The sequence below is a fragment of the Hyla sarda genome, chromosome 6 (assembly GCF_029499605.1).
Source record: "Hyla sarda isolate aHylSar1 chromosome 6, aHylSar1.hap1, whole genome shotgun sequence".
Classification (NCBI taxonomy): domain Eukaryota; kingdom Metazoa; phylum Chordata; class Amphibia; order Anura; family Hylidae; genus Hyla; species Hyla sarda.
Window position 1 is genome coordinate 231,512,389 of NC_079194.1, and position 15,772 is coordinate 231,528,160.

A 15,772-nucleotide genomic window follows, 5' to 3' on the forward strand; every position below is an offset into this window, starting at 1 on the left:
GTATATGATATAAAGACAAAATAAATGGGGGAATATAAAGCCCATAGGAAGTGCTTTTTTAATACGTAACTTTTCATAGATATCTCAATAAAATACACCAGTAGTGTGACCCAATAACATAGGATTAAATAGGCGTACCAATTGTACCAATAATGAAATGCCCAACGCGTTTCCACTGCATAGAGCAGCTTCCTGAGGGGGAAAGCATTGGCACAATTGATTATCAACAGTATAATGGATAAGATAATCAAATATGCATAGCATCAGTCTGGTCATCTATCACTATCTCCAACATCTAAATGCCCAATGTTGTAGAAAATCCAGACTTGTAATAAGATTCAGCGTCAGTGGTGCCTGCTCGGGATAGCGAATTCGCAATAGTTGGAAAAACACAGACAGAGTCAGTCAGTGATCCTACAATTGATTTCTCCCACCAGCCTAGAGAGAAATGCTCTCTCTGGAGGTCAGTACAGTTTATTTATTCAGACATCAAAAGGAGGGTTTTCAATAGCCACTCCTATAGTACAGAGCCACGACCATACATACAGTCAGCATTAGGTTACAAGGTAAAGATTCAGCCTACAGAAGATATGACACACCTCCATGTGCCATCAACAAACCCCCACATCTGCAGCTATGGTGGCCAGTCGACAACACATGAATCTACGCCATATCGCACAATATGAAGGCAATGTGACAACTTAATATTTCCACGACACCTAGGTTGCAGATGTGCACCATTAAACATGGACAAGCAGGTACAAGCATAAGCCATCATATATGTCCCTCATAGCGCATTGTTGTAGATAGGTGTGTGAAAAACATAATACAAAGAAAGTACCGGACTGGCCTGTTTCCTGTAGGTAACCTGTCGTCACCCAGGAAACGGTTCAACGTCCGAATGTTTGGTGCGGGTGGGAGCGCAACCTACAGAGCAAATGATACTCAACTCTTTCATCCCCTGATATTCCAGTGGTGACCTTGGTCTTTTACACTTGGCCAGCATAGGACCATTGTGGCTTCAGTAATCGTATGCTGTACTACTGGCATCATGGCTCCCATTGCTGAATGGTAATACCAGTAGTATGAACACTAAGTGCTCTTTTACACTTGCTGATAGGGGGCAGGCAAATAGTGACTATCTCGTTGCTTGGCGCTTGTTTGCTAGCTTTCACAAAGCTCAATCGGTCATACAGCTGGGCTTTACAATCAATTGCGGCATCTTGCAACTCATTAAAATAATTACACAGGGTGATGTGCAGCCAATAAGATTAATGTATATTGTCACCCCTTTTACATCAGCCGAATATCAGGAAGAAGCATTTCTAGGAATGCTCATTTGCCCAGTGATTGCCCTGTGTAAAAGGGCCCTAATTGGGCCCTTAGTGGTCATGTGTTTGTAAACAAAGACTAGGGGGCTGCCGGCTGCCTGTGCTGTATTCTTGGGGTACTGACAAGGTGAGTAGGTGTTTTTAATAAAAAAAAAATTGCTGCTGTTTTAATTTAAATAAATAGATAAATCAATAACACCTTAAAGGGGTACTCTGGTAAAAAAAAAAAAAAAAAATCAACTGGTGCCATGAAGTTGTACAGATTTGTTAATGACTTCTATTTAAATATCTTAACCCTTCTAGGACTTATCAGCTGCTGTATGCTCCGGAGGAAGTTGTATAGCTCCCTGTCTGACCACAGTGCTCTCTGCTGACAACTCTGTTCATGTCAGGAACTGTCCAGAGCAGGAACAAATCCCCATAGCAAACCTCTCCTGCTCTGGACAGTTCCTGACATGAACAGAGGTGATCAGAAAGAAAGCTATACAACTTCATCTGCAGCATACAGCAGTTGATAAGTACTGAAAGGATTAAGATTTTTAAATAGAAGTAATTTACTAATCTGTTTAACTTTCTGGCACCAGTTGATTAGAAAAATAGGGCCATACCTATCAGATCAGGCTAAGTATTTGTTGCACTTGAAAGATAATCATTGAAAGATTTGTAGCAGCTTATCTCCCCTCTGCCTATTGAAACAAACATACATGCTCAGTTAATCTAGATCCCTGGGCAAATAAGAGGTGATAGCTCCCAGCCCAACAAACTATATATGGCTCAGGCTCCAAGATAATATATGCCATGATTATCACGCTGTCTAACTAGGGGAGTTTGCTATATACCGTTTAAATGGTGCTAAGCACAAACAGGGACTTCAAAAATATGTTGCTTTATGACAGAAACTTTGGGACATTAAATAAATATTTCCCATATAAATGTAGCCATATACATTAGATTAGTTTTACATGCACGGCCATACACACTGTATACCATATTGGCCATTACAATTGTTCAGACATGATCAGGTATACCAGGTGAAGGATGGATGATCTTTCTGGGAACATTGCAGGAACATAATGATAATATTATTTCCTGAAAGATCCTTATACAGTGGGGGGAAAAGGATTTAGTCAGCCACCAATTGTGCAAGTTCTCCCACTTAAAAAGATGAGAGAGGCCTGTAATTTTTATCATAGATATACTTCAATTATGAGAGACAGAATGGGGGGGGAAAGAATACAGGAAATCACATTGTAGGATTTCTGATGAATTAATTGGTAAGTTCCTCGGTAAAATAAGTTTTTGGTCACCTACAAACAAGCAAGATTTCTGGCTCTCACAGACCTGTAACTTCTTCTTTAAGAGTCCCCTCTGTCCTCCACTCATTACCTGTATTAATGGCACCTGTTTGAACTTGTTATCAGTAAAAAAAAAGACACATGTCCACAACCTCAAACAGCCACACTCAAAACTCCACTATGGCCAAGACCAAAGGGCTGTCGAAGGACACCAGAAACAAAATTGTAGATCTGCACCAGGCTGGGAAGACTGAATCTGCAATAGGCAAGCAGCTTGGTTTGAAGAAATCAACTGTGGGAGCAATTATTAGAAGATGAAAGACATACAAGACCACTGATAATCTCCCTTGATCTGGGGCTCCACGCAAGATCTCATCCCGTGGTGTCAAAATGATCACAAGAATGGTGAGCAAAAATCCAAGAACAAAACGGGGGGACTTAGTAAATGACCTGTAGACAGCTGAGACCATAGTAACAAAGGTAACACACTACACCGCCAGGGACTCAAATCATGCAGTGCCAGACATGTCCCCCTGCTTAAGCCAGTACATGTCCGGGCCCATCTGAAGTTTGCTAGAGAGCAGTTGGATGATCCAGAAGAGTATTGGGAGAATGTCATATGGTCAGATGAAACCAAAGAATAACTTTTTGATAAAAACGCAACTCATCATGTTTGGAGGAAAAAGAATGCTGAGTTGCATCCAAAGAGCACCATACCTACTGTGAATCATGGGGGTGGAAACATCATGCTTTAGGGCTGTTTTTCAGCAATGGGACCAAGATGACTGATCCGTGTAAAGAAAAGAATGAATGGGGCCATGTATCGTGAGATTTTAAGTGAAAACTTCCTTCCATCAGCAAGGGCATTGAAGATGAAACATGGCTGGATCTTTCAGCATGACAATGATTCAAACACACCACCTGGGCAACAAAGGAGTGGCTTCATAAGAAGCATTTCAAGGTCCTGGAGTGGCCTAGCCTGTTTCCAGATCTCAACCCCATAGAAAACCTTTGGAGGGAGTTGAAAGTCTGTGCTGCCCAGTGACAGCCCCAAAACATCACTGCTCTAGAGGAGTTCTGCATGGAAGAATGTGCCAAAATACTAGCAACAGTTTATGAAAACCTTGTGATGATTGACAGAAAATGTTTGACCTCTGTCACAGTGGTGTTGCGCACCGGGTGACACCAACCTAATGGGGTGACACCAAGATGCTCCGCAGCACCCACCCCCCTCCCCAGCTACACCGACACCCCCCCCTATCTGTGCCCGACCGGCCTCCCGTCCGTCAGCACCCCCCGGCCTTCACCTGCACTGTGTGCCCGTCCGTCATCACCCCCACCCTGCCTTCACCAGCACTGTTCCCGACCTCCGCTCCCACGTCTTCGGTTGCGCCGGCCTTACGTCCCACCGCATGGCCACGCAGGAGGACGTAAGTGTGTGCGTCACTCGCAGGGTGCCCGGAGAGAAGGATCGCTGCGCTGGATGGGTGAGTGTGTGTGTCTGTTTCTCTGTCTCTATCTCTGTCTGTGTGTGACTGTGTGTGTGTGACTCTGTGTGTGTGTGTTTGTGTGACTCTCTGTGTGTGTGACTGTGTGACTCTGTGTGTGTGTTTGTGTGACTCTTTGTGTGTGTGTGTGTGTGTGTGTGTGACTGCCTGTGAGTGTGTGTCTCTCTGACTGTGTGTGCTGTATAAGAGATTCACAGGAAGTTCTTTTCTTTTTTAATTTCTTTTCTGTGTGACCACAGTGCTCTGTGCTGACACCTCTGTCCATGTCAAGAACTGTCCATAGTAGGAGCAAATCCCCATAGCAAACCTCTCCTGCTCTGGACAGTTCCTGACATGGACAGAGGTGTCAGCAAATAGCACTGTGGTCAGACTGGAAAGAACTACTTAATTTCCTGTGGAGCATACACCAGCTTATAAGTACTGTAAGGATTAAGATTTTAAATAGAAGTAATTTAAAAATCTGTTTAACTTTCTGGCACCAGTTGATATAAAAGTAAATGTTTTCCAGTGGAGTACCCCTTTAAGTAATTCATGGAGCTGTATATTTAAATGGTGAAAACTTCTTTAACACTTTCCTATTCTGTGGCAACTGGTATATCTGATTATTATACTGGAATTTCTCACAATGCGCTACAACAGTGGTGTCTGTCACAACAGGCTAAAAACTTACTGGGGGGAGGGGGTGGGTATGGGGGTGACACCATTTTCTACCGCACCGGGTGACACCAACCCTAGCAACGCCACTGCTCTGTCATTGCCAATAAAGGGTATATAACAAAGTATTGAGATGAACTTTTGTTATTGACCAAATACTTGTTTTCCACCATAATTTGCTAATACATTCTTTAAAAATCAGACAATGTGATTTTATGGATATTTTTTTTCTCATTATGTCTCTCATAGTTGAGGTATATCTATGATGACAATTACAGGCCCACACTACTTAGAAGAAATCAAATGAGGAAACAGTCTATCGGTATCCCTTTAACACTCTGGTGCTCTTTTATTTGTCTGTTTTCTTCCTGGCGGTTGTGGTCATGTATGATGCCACCTTCTTTCTGTTCCTGGATTTTCCCCAACGCTAATTATAGATAATTATCAGCTGTATGTAAACACGGATGGTAACATGGTAGGATAGAAGGCAGCACAGTCACTTCCTAGAACATGAAATACTCAGTCCTTCTTAATTCTGATGAAACTGGAAACCTCATCATTATGTTATTAGAGGTCAATTACAGTAAAATTTGTCTTAGGGGAGGAAGCATAATTTATTACATCCAATTGCAAGGTCAATTTCTAGTGGAATATCACTGTGTCCTTCCTAACCTTTTCACTGGTGGATGAGATGAGCCAGGAATGGAGATAAATGTCCCAGTCACTTACATCTATGGGTACAACCAAGCAGCTGACATATGACATCTGCAGTAATATTCCTTGTAGAGTTTAGGCAATTGATCTTCTTAAAAAAAAGGAGTTGTATTCAAGTGCCAATTTCATCCTTTTTTATTTTAACACTTACAAAAAAAATCTTTTGTAGCTTTGTAATAAAGTAATGAAGTCAATCTGTATTTGGAACAAAGGATAAATACTTAAATCCAATGGGTGCGGACCTGCCATACTATCTTAACCAGGTAGAATTTTGGCCAAGGGTTGTGCACAATCAGAATTAACGTGTACCTTAACACATCTTTTTGCTTAAAAGGTCACTTAGTTTTCGCTAATAAGAGCCAGGAGAAGACCACACTAAGCATGTTCTCTCCTGGCTCTGTGCCACACGACCTCATAATGTAACTCTAGGAGACTGTCTTGGGGTGCGTGAACGTTCTCCCCACTTGCTGGTTTCAGTGATTGATCAAAACTCATCTTAGGTTAAATGGGGCTAAATGTCTATGTTGTGATATTACCATAACGCTGTGTCTATATTTTTGTGAGCTGGCTATTTCCTGTTGGAATTTGTTCGCAACTACAAATCCCATAATTCCTTGTTTTTAAGTGTGCCAGATATCAGCCACCCCATCCATTGAAACACACCTGTGATCTCTTCAATGCAACAGACCAGTGTTTTCTGACCAGGCTGCCTCCAGCTGTTTCAAAAATACAGTTCTTCTCCCTCAAACCCAGCGGTCGCTCCACCCATTGAAGCAAAGAAAGGCACACTCTGAACACCTGACTAGTGATGTAATGTCTCGAGCCACATTGCAACCTGGGAAAACCTGAGACACCAGTCATTTTGTATGCTGCTAAAAATAAACTTTGTGGCAAAGATCACAGAACAATTGTGAGACCACCATGCAATACAGGTACAGACACTATATTATGAACTACACTAACTTTACAGCCCCTGTAGCATAATCAAATAAAAAAAGAATACCTCTTTAACAGCACATTGTTTCTCATTTTTACTTAGCAGCAAGCCTCATTGTGCTACTTCTATTTTGTACAATTTTTGCAAGAGACTTCCTGCTGGTAATCTATTCTAGTAGTGATAGGCTACATTCACACCATGTAACTATTTAAATTTTACTGCTCAATCATAGAAGCAGAAAAATGGAGATAATGGTATATAATTTCTATAAAGGAGTTGTAGACACAAAATGGGTCACTGATGGCAGCAGAGTTGTGTTTGCATATTTTAAATGTATAATAGCAATTCAAAATGCTTGAAAATGTGTTTGTAAGATATTTACCTGACAGTGGTCTAGCAGTGGTCCCCACAGCATCGCTCCATTGCTAAGGCTTCCAGCCCTACAGACAGCATGGACAAAGGGCCAATCAGACTCAGCACCGGCATCCCATGCTATATGATGGTGCCTGATTTAAACAGGCTACTATTGTCCACAGTCACCTGTAATTGGTTTTCTGTGCTTTTCCAAACATTTTTGATGAATATAGGATTCCTGTGCTTCTGACTCTCTGTCTGTGATTTGGATAACCCCTTCTGTCTTTGGGATTTGAACCTTGATGTGCTCTCCTGAACTAGACTTTCAGAAATGACTCTGTGTATTGATTTTGATCTTAACACGATATCCTGGTACTGACCCTGCTTTGCTGACTTTGAGCCTGCTGTCTTCCCTATCCCCCTCCATTTGCACTTAGTATGGAAATGGACGATTGCCCAGTTGGGATCGCTGCCAAGGGCTGCAAATTCTTAAAGGGGTACTCTGGTGGAAAAATTTTTTATTTATTTAACTGGTGCCAAATGTTAAACAGATTTGTAAAATACTTCTATTTAAAAATCTTAATCCTTCCAGTACTTATCAGCTGCTGTATGCTCCACAGGAAGTTCTTTTCTTTTTGAATTTCCTTTCTGTCTGACCACAGTTCTCTCTGCTGACACATCTGTCCATTTGAGGAACTGTCCAGAGCAGAAGCAAATCCCCATAGCAAACCTATGCTGCTCTGAACAGTTCCTGACATGGACAGAGGTGTCAGCAGAGAGCACTGTGGTCAGACAGAAAAGAAATTCAAAAAGTATGCAGCAGCTGATAAGTACTAGAAGGATAACGATTTTGAAATAGAATTTATTTACAAATATGTTTAACTTTCTGGCACCAGTTGATTTAAAAAAAACAAAATTTCCACCGGAGTACCCCTTTAAGGCCCTTTTCACAGTCCGATTATCGGGCAAATCAGAACTTCTAGGAATGCTCATTAATTCATAATTGGCCTGTGTAAAAGGGTATTTAGCTTACATATTTTAATATAGTTATTAATCAAATACAAAAAAGTATTACAGAAATTCAGTAAGAATCAAAGAATAACACTTCAAATAAAAGTTGCTCACATTCATCATACTAAGCAAGTTAAAACTAAAGAAAAAATAGCATAGGCTGAATGAGTAATGGCATGAATCATGGAGAAAATGGTAAAAGAATAATAATTGGAAACAGAGGAAAATATTATAGGCTTGATTCACTAAAGGACGGTAAGCCAATATTACAAAACTATCACTCAAAAACTAAAAAGTCACAGTTCAACCTATGAGTTCATATCATTCAACCAACTGATTAAAGCCATTGTCTGGTATAGAAAACTCATTCTCAAATACCCTGTCAGAGAGTTTTACGTTTATAGATGAGGTCTCATGTTCAGGACTCTGAGCAAAGTACAACTACAATATTTCTTGCTGGAGAACTTTTTACCCTTACTTGTTATCCCTGTGTGTATGTGTTTTCAATTCCCCCCTTTCTGTTTGGTCATGTTCAGACATGGTGGATTTGTTGCAGATTTCTGGTAACAATTAAAAAAAAACACATACTGTATACATAATGTGATTTAAGCTTCAAAACATCATAAATGGGTAAATGGACAACTCTTCACCCTAGACCAAGACATTACATAAGGGTGAATTAAAGGACAATTAACAATTTAATATCCATGGTTCTTCTCCCATTATCACCTCACCATCTTTTCATAAACACCAATTACATCAGCCTCAGCATCCAGCCCTTTCTCAGATGGGATATATATATATATATATATATATATATATATATATATATATATATATATATATACTCAGCCAGTCTGTTACTCCTTGCCTGTGTTTGAATTATTTTTGTGCTAGCTCCTATATTATTCCTTACTTGATGTTTTTTGCTTATTTTGGCCCTTGGTTAAGTGACCTGACTATTCCTGTTTTCTGTTTTTGTACTGCAGGCTTTCTAGCACCATGGTTGTAGCCATCCTATTAAAGATGTGGGTACCCCAAAAGGCAGGGACAGTGGTCTGGGTGAGCTCCGGGCTGCACTTTTTCCTGCCCTACATAACACTTGGTCAGTAAAAACTGTTCACATTCTTGGGGGTCAAATCCAACTTTCAGTCATGTGTCCCTTGTTCTTCTTACCTTTAAAAAAAAGCTCCTGAAGCATCCTGGGAATGGTGCCACTCTCCTGAAACCTCCTGGGGATTGTGCTGCTCTCGCTTCTTGGCCCTTTGGCTAAGATCAAGTGTAGTATCTGTTTTAATCAGTGGTCTTAGTCCAGCCGCTGAGAGGGAATGGATGTCTACATGGAGGGCAGGTGTACCAGGGCATTCTGGGGCTGGTGCCACAACACCAGTTCAACAGCTGCCCCAATGAGACCTGTTCCCTCTGGGTCTGGTAATTTGGCCGGGGGGTCTACAGCCAGGATACATTGGTGCCTAAACTCACTGGGGATGGCCTCACTGAGTGGAAGCATGGACACTAACCACTTTGGCACCTTTTGGCACTTCACCTCCTGATTCCCGGCCTTCTGGCTAGGGTTGGAGAAATTTTTATAGATCTGGCTGGGTGTCCGGACAGTATATCTGCACTCATCCACATTTTTCTTTTTTTCTTTCTTTTTTTGCCATCACTGTGTCACTATGAGTGTTGTGTGATCACAAGATTTGTCAGGGTGCGGTAGCCCTTCTGGATATCCCTCCTGGCAGTCTAAGAGAGGTGTGTGTGGTCATTAGGTTCCGCACCTCCCTAAAAAAAAAAACTAGGTACTCCTGCATTGGCATGGTACTGACCGTTTAACGGCTCTGTGGGCAGATACCTTGGTTAACACCTAGATGGATGCCGGTAGCATTTGTGGTCACTTAGTAGCTCTATCGAAAAAGGACATTGAACTTGGAACCTTGCAGGTGTCTTTTGGTCTGGAGGGTAAGGGTAAGGTTTGTAAGGTCTGTCTCTCTCCTTTTGGAGAAGGGCTTGCAATAGACCGTGTCCTTTGTGCACTTTTTTTTAGTGTAACACCTTTGTACTTTTTCTTGCACTTGTGATTCCTCGGCTCTCAAAAAGTATCCTGGGGATGGTGTTGCTCCCCATAAGGCATCCTGGAGACTATGCTGCTCTCCTGAAGCATCCTGGGATGGTGCCACACTCTTAAAGTGTTCCCTGTTCTGGAAATCGCCAAAAGTCCCAGCAGTCGAACCTAAGCAGACATTCGAGACACTGCGGGGCACCGGCATATTATGTCGGTGCTAGGACCGCACAGAAATGCGCTATCTCATAGACGGCTATGCATTCCATGAAGACTCCTCACAAAGAATGAACATGTTCATTCTTTGTGCGGACATGGAAAATGAAATTTTAGTGCCGGAAACATCTGGTACAGAAATTCCGCTGTGTGCACAGAGCAACAGAATCCTGTTGAATTCAACAGAACTCTGCTCCAACAAAAATCTCCGTGCCGGATTCCAATGCAGAATCCGGCAAGGAAATTCCAGCATGGGAACAATGCCTTATAAGCTGGCTTTCATTTCTCAGAGGCATTTTCTTTCTTCTCTTTTTTTTTCTTTTTTTATAAATGAAAGCTGGAATCTGATTGGTTGCTATGGGCAGCTGTTACCCTGTTCCTCTGTACAAGTTTTGATAAGTGAATGGAGGGGGCTGCTGCTATTACTACTACCTAAAGGGGGCTTCTGCCATTACTAATTCCTAAAGGGGACTGCTTCTGTTACTACCTAAAGGGGGCTTCTGCCATTACTACTGCCCAAAGGGTATTGCTGCTGTTACTACCTAAAGGGGGCTTCTGCCATTACTAATACCTTAAGGGGACTGCTGATGTTACTACGTAAAGGGGGTTGCTGCTATTGCTAAAACATAAATAGGTCTGCTTCTGTTACTACCTAAAGGCGGCTGCTGCTATTACTACTACATAAAGGGAACTTCTGCTGTTACTACCTAAAGTGGGCTTATGCTATTACTACTACCTAAAGGGGACTGCTGCTATTGCTAAAACATAAATACGTCTGCTTCTGTTACTACCTAAAGGCGGCTGCTGCTATTACTACTACATAAAGGGAACTTCTGCTGTTATTACCTAAAGTGGGCTTATGCTATTACTACTACCTAAAGGGGACTGCTGCTGTTGCTACCTAAAGGGGGCTAATGCTATTACTACTACATAAAGGGAACTGCTGCTGTTACTACCTAAAGAGGGCTTCTGTTATTACTACCTAAAGGGGATTGCTGCTGTTACTACTTAAAGGGGGCTGCTAATATCACTACCTAAAGGAGAGCTGCTACTACTACAGTGGGGCAAAAAAGTATTTAGTCAGCCATCAATTGTGCAAGTTCTTCCACTTAAAAAGATGAGAGGCCTGTAATTTTCATCATAGGTATACCTCAACTATGAGAGGCAGAATGAGTAAAAAAATCCATAAAATTGTCTGATTTTTAAATTGAAAATAAGTATTTGGCCAATAACAAAAGTTAATCTCAATACTTTGTTATATACCCTTTGTTGGCAATGACAGAGGTCAAACGTTTTCTGTAAGTCTTCACAAGGTTTTCACACATGGTTGCTGGTATTTTGGCCCATTCCTCCATGCAAATCTCCTCTAGAGCAGTGATGTTTTGGGGCTGTCGCTGGGCAACACGGACTTTCAACTCCCTCCAAAGGTTTTCTATGGGGTTGAGATCTGGAGACTGGCTAGGCCACTCCAGGACCTTGAAATGCTTCTTACGAAGCCACTCCTTCATTGCCCGGGCGGTGTGTTTGAATCATTGTCATGCTGAAATACCCAGCCACGTTTCATCTTCAATGCCCTTGCTGATGGAAGGAGGTTTTCACTCTAAATATCACGATACATGGCCCCATTCATTCTTTCCTTTACACGGATCAGTCGTCCTTGTCCCTTAGCAGAAAAACAGCCCCAAAGCATGATGTTTCCACCCCATACTTCACAGTCTTTGGATGCAACTCAGCATTCTTTCTCCTCCAAACACGAAGAGTTGAGTTTTTACCAAAAAGTTCTACTTTGGTTTCATCTGACCATATGACATTCTCCCAATACTCTTCTGGATCATCCAAATGCTCTCTAGCAAACTTCAGATGGGCCCGGACATGTACTTGCTTAAGCAGGGGGACACGTCTGGCACTGCATGATTTGAGTCCCTGATGGCGTAGTGTGTTACTGATGGTAGCTTTTGTTACTTTGGTTCCAGCTGTCTACAGGTCATTCACTAAGTCCGCCCGTTTGGTTCTGGGAATTTTGTTCACTGTTTTTGTGATCATTTTGATACCACAGGGTGAGATCCTGCGTGAAGCCCCAGATCAAGGCAGATTATCAGTGGTTTTGTATGTCTTCAATTTTCTAATAATTGCTCCCACGGTTGATTTCTTCCCACCAAGCTGCTTGCCTATTGCAGATTCAGTCTTCCCAGCCTGGTGCAGGTCTACAATTTTGTTTCTGGTGTCCTTCAACAGCTCTTTGGTCTTGGCCACAGTGGAGTTTGGAGTGTGACTGTTTGAGGTTGTGGACAGGTGTATTTTATACTAATATCAAGTTCAAACAGGTGCCATTTATACAGGTAACGAGTGGAGGACAGATGAGACTCTTAAAGAAGAAGTTACAAGTCTGTGAGAGACAGAAATCTCACTGCTTAAAGGGGGCTGCTGATACTACTACCTAAAGGGGGCTGCTGATACTACTGCCTAAAAAGGCTGCTACTACTACTGCCTAAAGGAGGATGCTGCTACTACTACCAAAAGTGGGCTGCTAATACTAATAAGTAAAAGGGGCTACTACTAGTATTACCTAAAGAGGGCTGTTGCTACTACTACCTAAAGGGGGACTGCTACTATCAAGTATGGTTGCGGATAAGGCCTTAAAATGTGCGTGACTACTGCTGCATAATGTATAGAGTGTCAACATAAAGAAATATACACCTGACAAAATGTTGGTATAAAGCTCTTTCTCAGCAAGAAAACTCAGAGTTCCCAAGTGTTATCAGAGAGTTCTGCTTTATTTTGCGGAAGCACATTCGTTTTTACATTTGACAAAAAAGGGAGGTTAATTATGATGTCAAAATCATCATGTTACATTTTGATTGGTTAGTTGAGCTTTTCTTAGTTGCAAGCAAATAGCAAGCTGGATATAGGTTAAGAGTAGGTAACATATTTTTTCAGCATTAGAAATGACACATAAATGTATAAGTATTTATATATATATATATATATATATATATATATATATATATATTGATCGGCAGTCAGAATCATTTTAATCAACTTGTCACTACTACTACTACTATATAAGGGGGGTTGCAACTATATACAGTGAGGCTACTATCTACAATGGGACTTAACTACAAGGAGTAACCCCCTACTTATAGGGGACTGCTACTGCCTACAGGGTGCAACTGCCTACAGGGAGAAGCTATCTACACAGGAACCTCCATGTGAAGAGACCTGTCAACCTACTGGAGCTAACTATATCCTAAATGAGGGGAGGGGGGAACTTACCTACTCAACCCCATTCCACATATATCTACCCACTCTACTGTGTAGGACACTAAGAGGGTTATTATTACTGTATAGAGCGCTATAGGGGCTGGGATTAAATGTTTTTCTGGCAGGTTCTGTGACATCTCCAGTTAGAGAAAACGTCACCTGCAAGTCACCTGTAACTGTATAGGATCACTTATATAGTCTGCAGAGCTGATATCTACCACTATATGGTCACTGTATGGAGGCAGAGGCGGGTATAGATTTAGCGAGGCCTTAGGCGAAACTTAATCATGAGGCCCCCCACCCCCCTGCTTGCAAACTTAAGAGAATGGCAGTGCATACCAGAAGTGCCCACAGGATTTTCTCACAGGTTGAGGTTTAAAAACATAAAATAATACCTCCACACCAGGACGACATATTACTCCTGCTAACACCATCACACTGTTATTATATAAAAACCACTATAGACAGACCAATGTCATCACTATACAAGGGACAAATAACTGCCCCACATCATGACCACTTCCATTACCACCATATAATGATGGGATAAAAACCACTATAGACAGACCAATATCATCACTATACAAGAAACAAATAATTCCACCACACCATGACCATTAGCACCATGTAGTGACTGGATAATACCGCCATACTGAATAACACCACCATACACAGACCAGTATCACCAGCAACACCACTCTATATGTTACGCCGAGCGCTCCGGGTCCCCGCTCCTCCCCGGAGCGCTCACAGCATCCTCGCATTCGCAGCGCCCCGGTCAGACCTGCTGACCGGGTGCGCTGCAATATCTCTCTCAGCCGGGATGCGATTCGCGATGCGGGAGGCGCCCGCTCGCGATGCGCATCCCGGCTCCCGTACCTGACTCGTTCCCCGTCTGTCTTGTCCCGGCGCGCGCGCGCCGGGTCTCTGCAATTTAAAGGGCCACTGCGCCACTGATTGGCGCAGCAGGCTTAATCAGTGTGTTCACCTGTGCACTCCCTACTTATACCTCACTTCCCCTGCACTCCCTCGCCAGATCTTGTTGCCATTGTGCCAGTGAAAGCGTTTCCTTGTGTGTTCCTAGCCTGTGTTCCAGACCTCCTGCCGTTGCCCCTGACTACGATCCTTGCTGCCTGCCCTGACCTTCTGCTACGTCCGACCTTGCTCTTGTCTACTCCCTTGTACCGCGCCTATCTTCAGCAGTCAGAGAGGTTGAGCCGTTGCTGGTGGATACGACCTGGTTGCTACCGCCGCTGCAAGACCATCCCGCTTTGCGGCGGGCTCTGGTGAATACCAGTAGCAACTTAGAACCGGTCCACCAACACGGTCCACGCCAATCCCTCTCTGGTACAGAGGATCCACCTCCAGCCAGCCGAATCGTGACAGTAGATCCGGCCATGGATCCCGCTGAAGTCCCACTGCCAGTTGTCGCCGACCTCACCACGGTGGTCGCCCAGCAGTCGCAACAGATAGCGCAACAAGGCCACCAGCTGTCTCAACTGACCGTGATGCTACAGCAGCTATTACCACAGCTCCAGCAACAATCTCCTCCGCCAGCTCCTGCACCTCCTCCACAGCGAGTGGCCGCTTCCGGCCTACGATTATCCTTGCCGGATAAATTTGATGGGGACTCTAAGTTTTGCCGTGGCTTTCTTTCGCAATGTTCCCTGCACTTGGAGATGATGTCGGACCAGTTTCCTACTGAAAGGTCTAAGGTGGCTTTCGTAGTCAGCCTTCTGTCTGGGAAAGCTCTGTCATGGGCCACACCGCTCTGGGACCGCAATGACCCTGTCACTGCCTCTGTACACTCCTTCTTCACGGAGATCCGAAGTGTCTTTGAGGAACCTGCCCGAGCCTCTTCTGCTGAGACTGCCCTCCTGAACCTGGTCCAGGGTAATTCTTCTGTTGGCGAGTACGCCATCCAATTCCGTACTCTTGCCTCCGAATTATCCTGGAATAATGAGGCCCTCTGCGCGACCTTTAAAAAAGGCCTATCCAGCAACATTAAAGATGTGCTGGCCGCACGAGAAATTCCTGCTAACCTGCATGAACTTATTCATCTTGCCACCCGCATTGACATGCGTTTTTCCGAAAGGCGTCAGGAGCTCCGCCAGGATATGGACTTTGTTCGCACGAGGCGGTTTCTCTCCCCGGCTCCTCTCTCCTCTGGTCCTCTGCAATCCGTTCCTGTGCCTCCCGCCGTGGAGGCTATGCAAGTTGACCGGTCTCGCTTGACACCTCAAGAGAAAACACGACGCTGCATGGAGAATCTATGCCTGTACTGTGCCGGTACGGAACACTTCTTGAAAGATTGTCCTATTCGTCCTCCCCGCCTGGAAAGACGTACGCTGACTCCGCACAAAGGTGAGACAGTTCTTGATGTCAACTCTGCTTCTCCACGCCTTACTGTGCCTGTGCGGATATCTTCCCCG

General features: G+C 43.4%; 1 pseudogene; it reads left to right on the forward strand.

The window, feature by feature from the left end:
- The first annotated feature begins 9,053 nt into the window (after positions 1–9,053).
- LOC130277960 (U2 spliceosomal RNA) lies at positions 9,054–9,124 on the forward strand (annotated as a pseudogene).
- Positions 9,125–15,772: the final 6,648 nt, after the last annotated feature.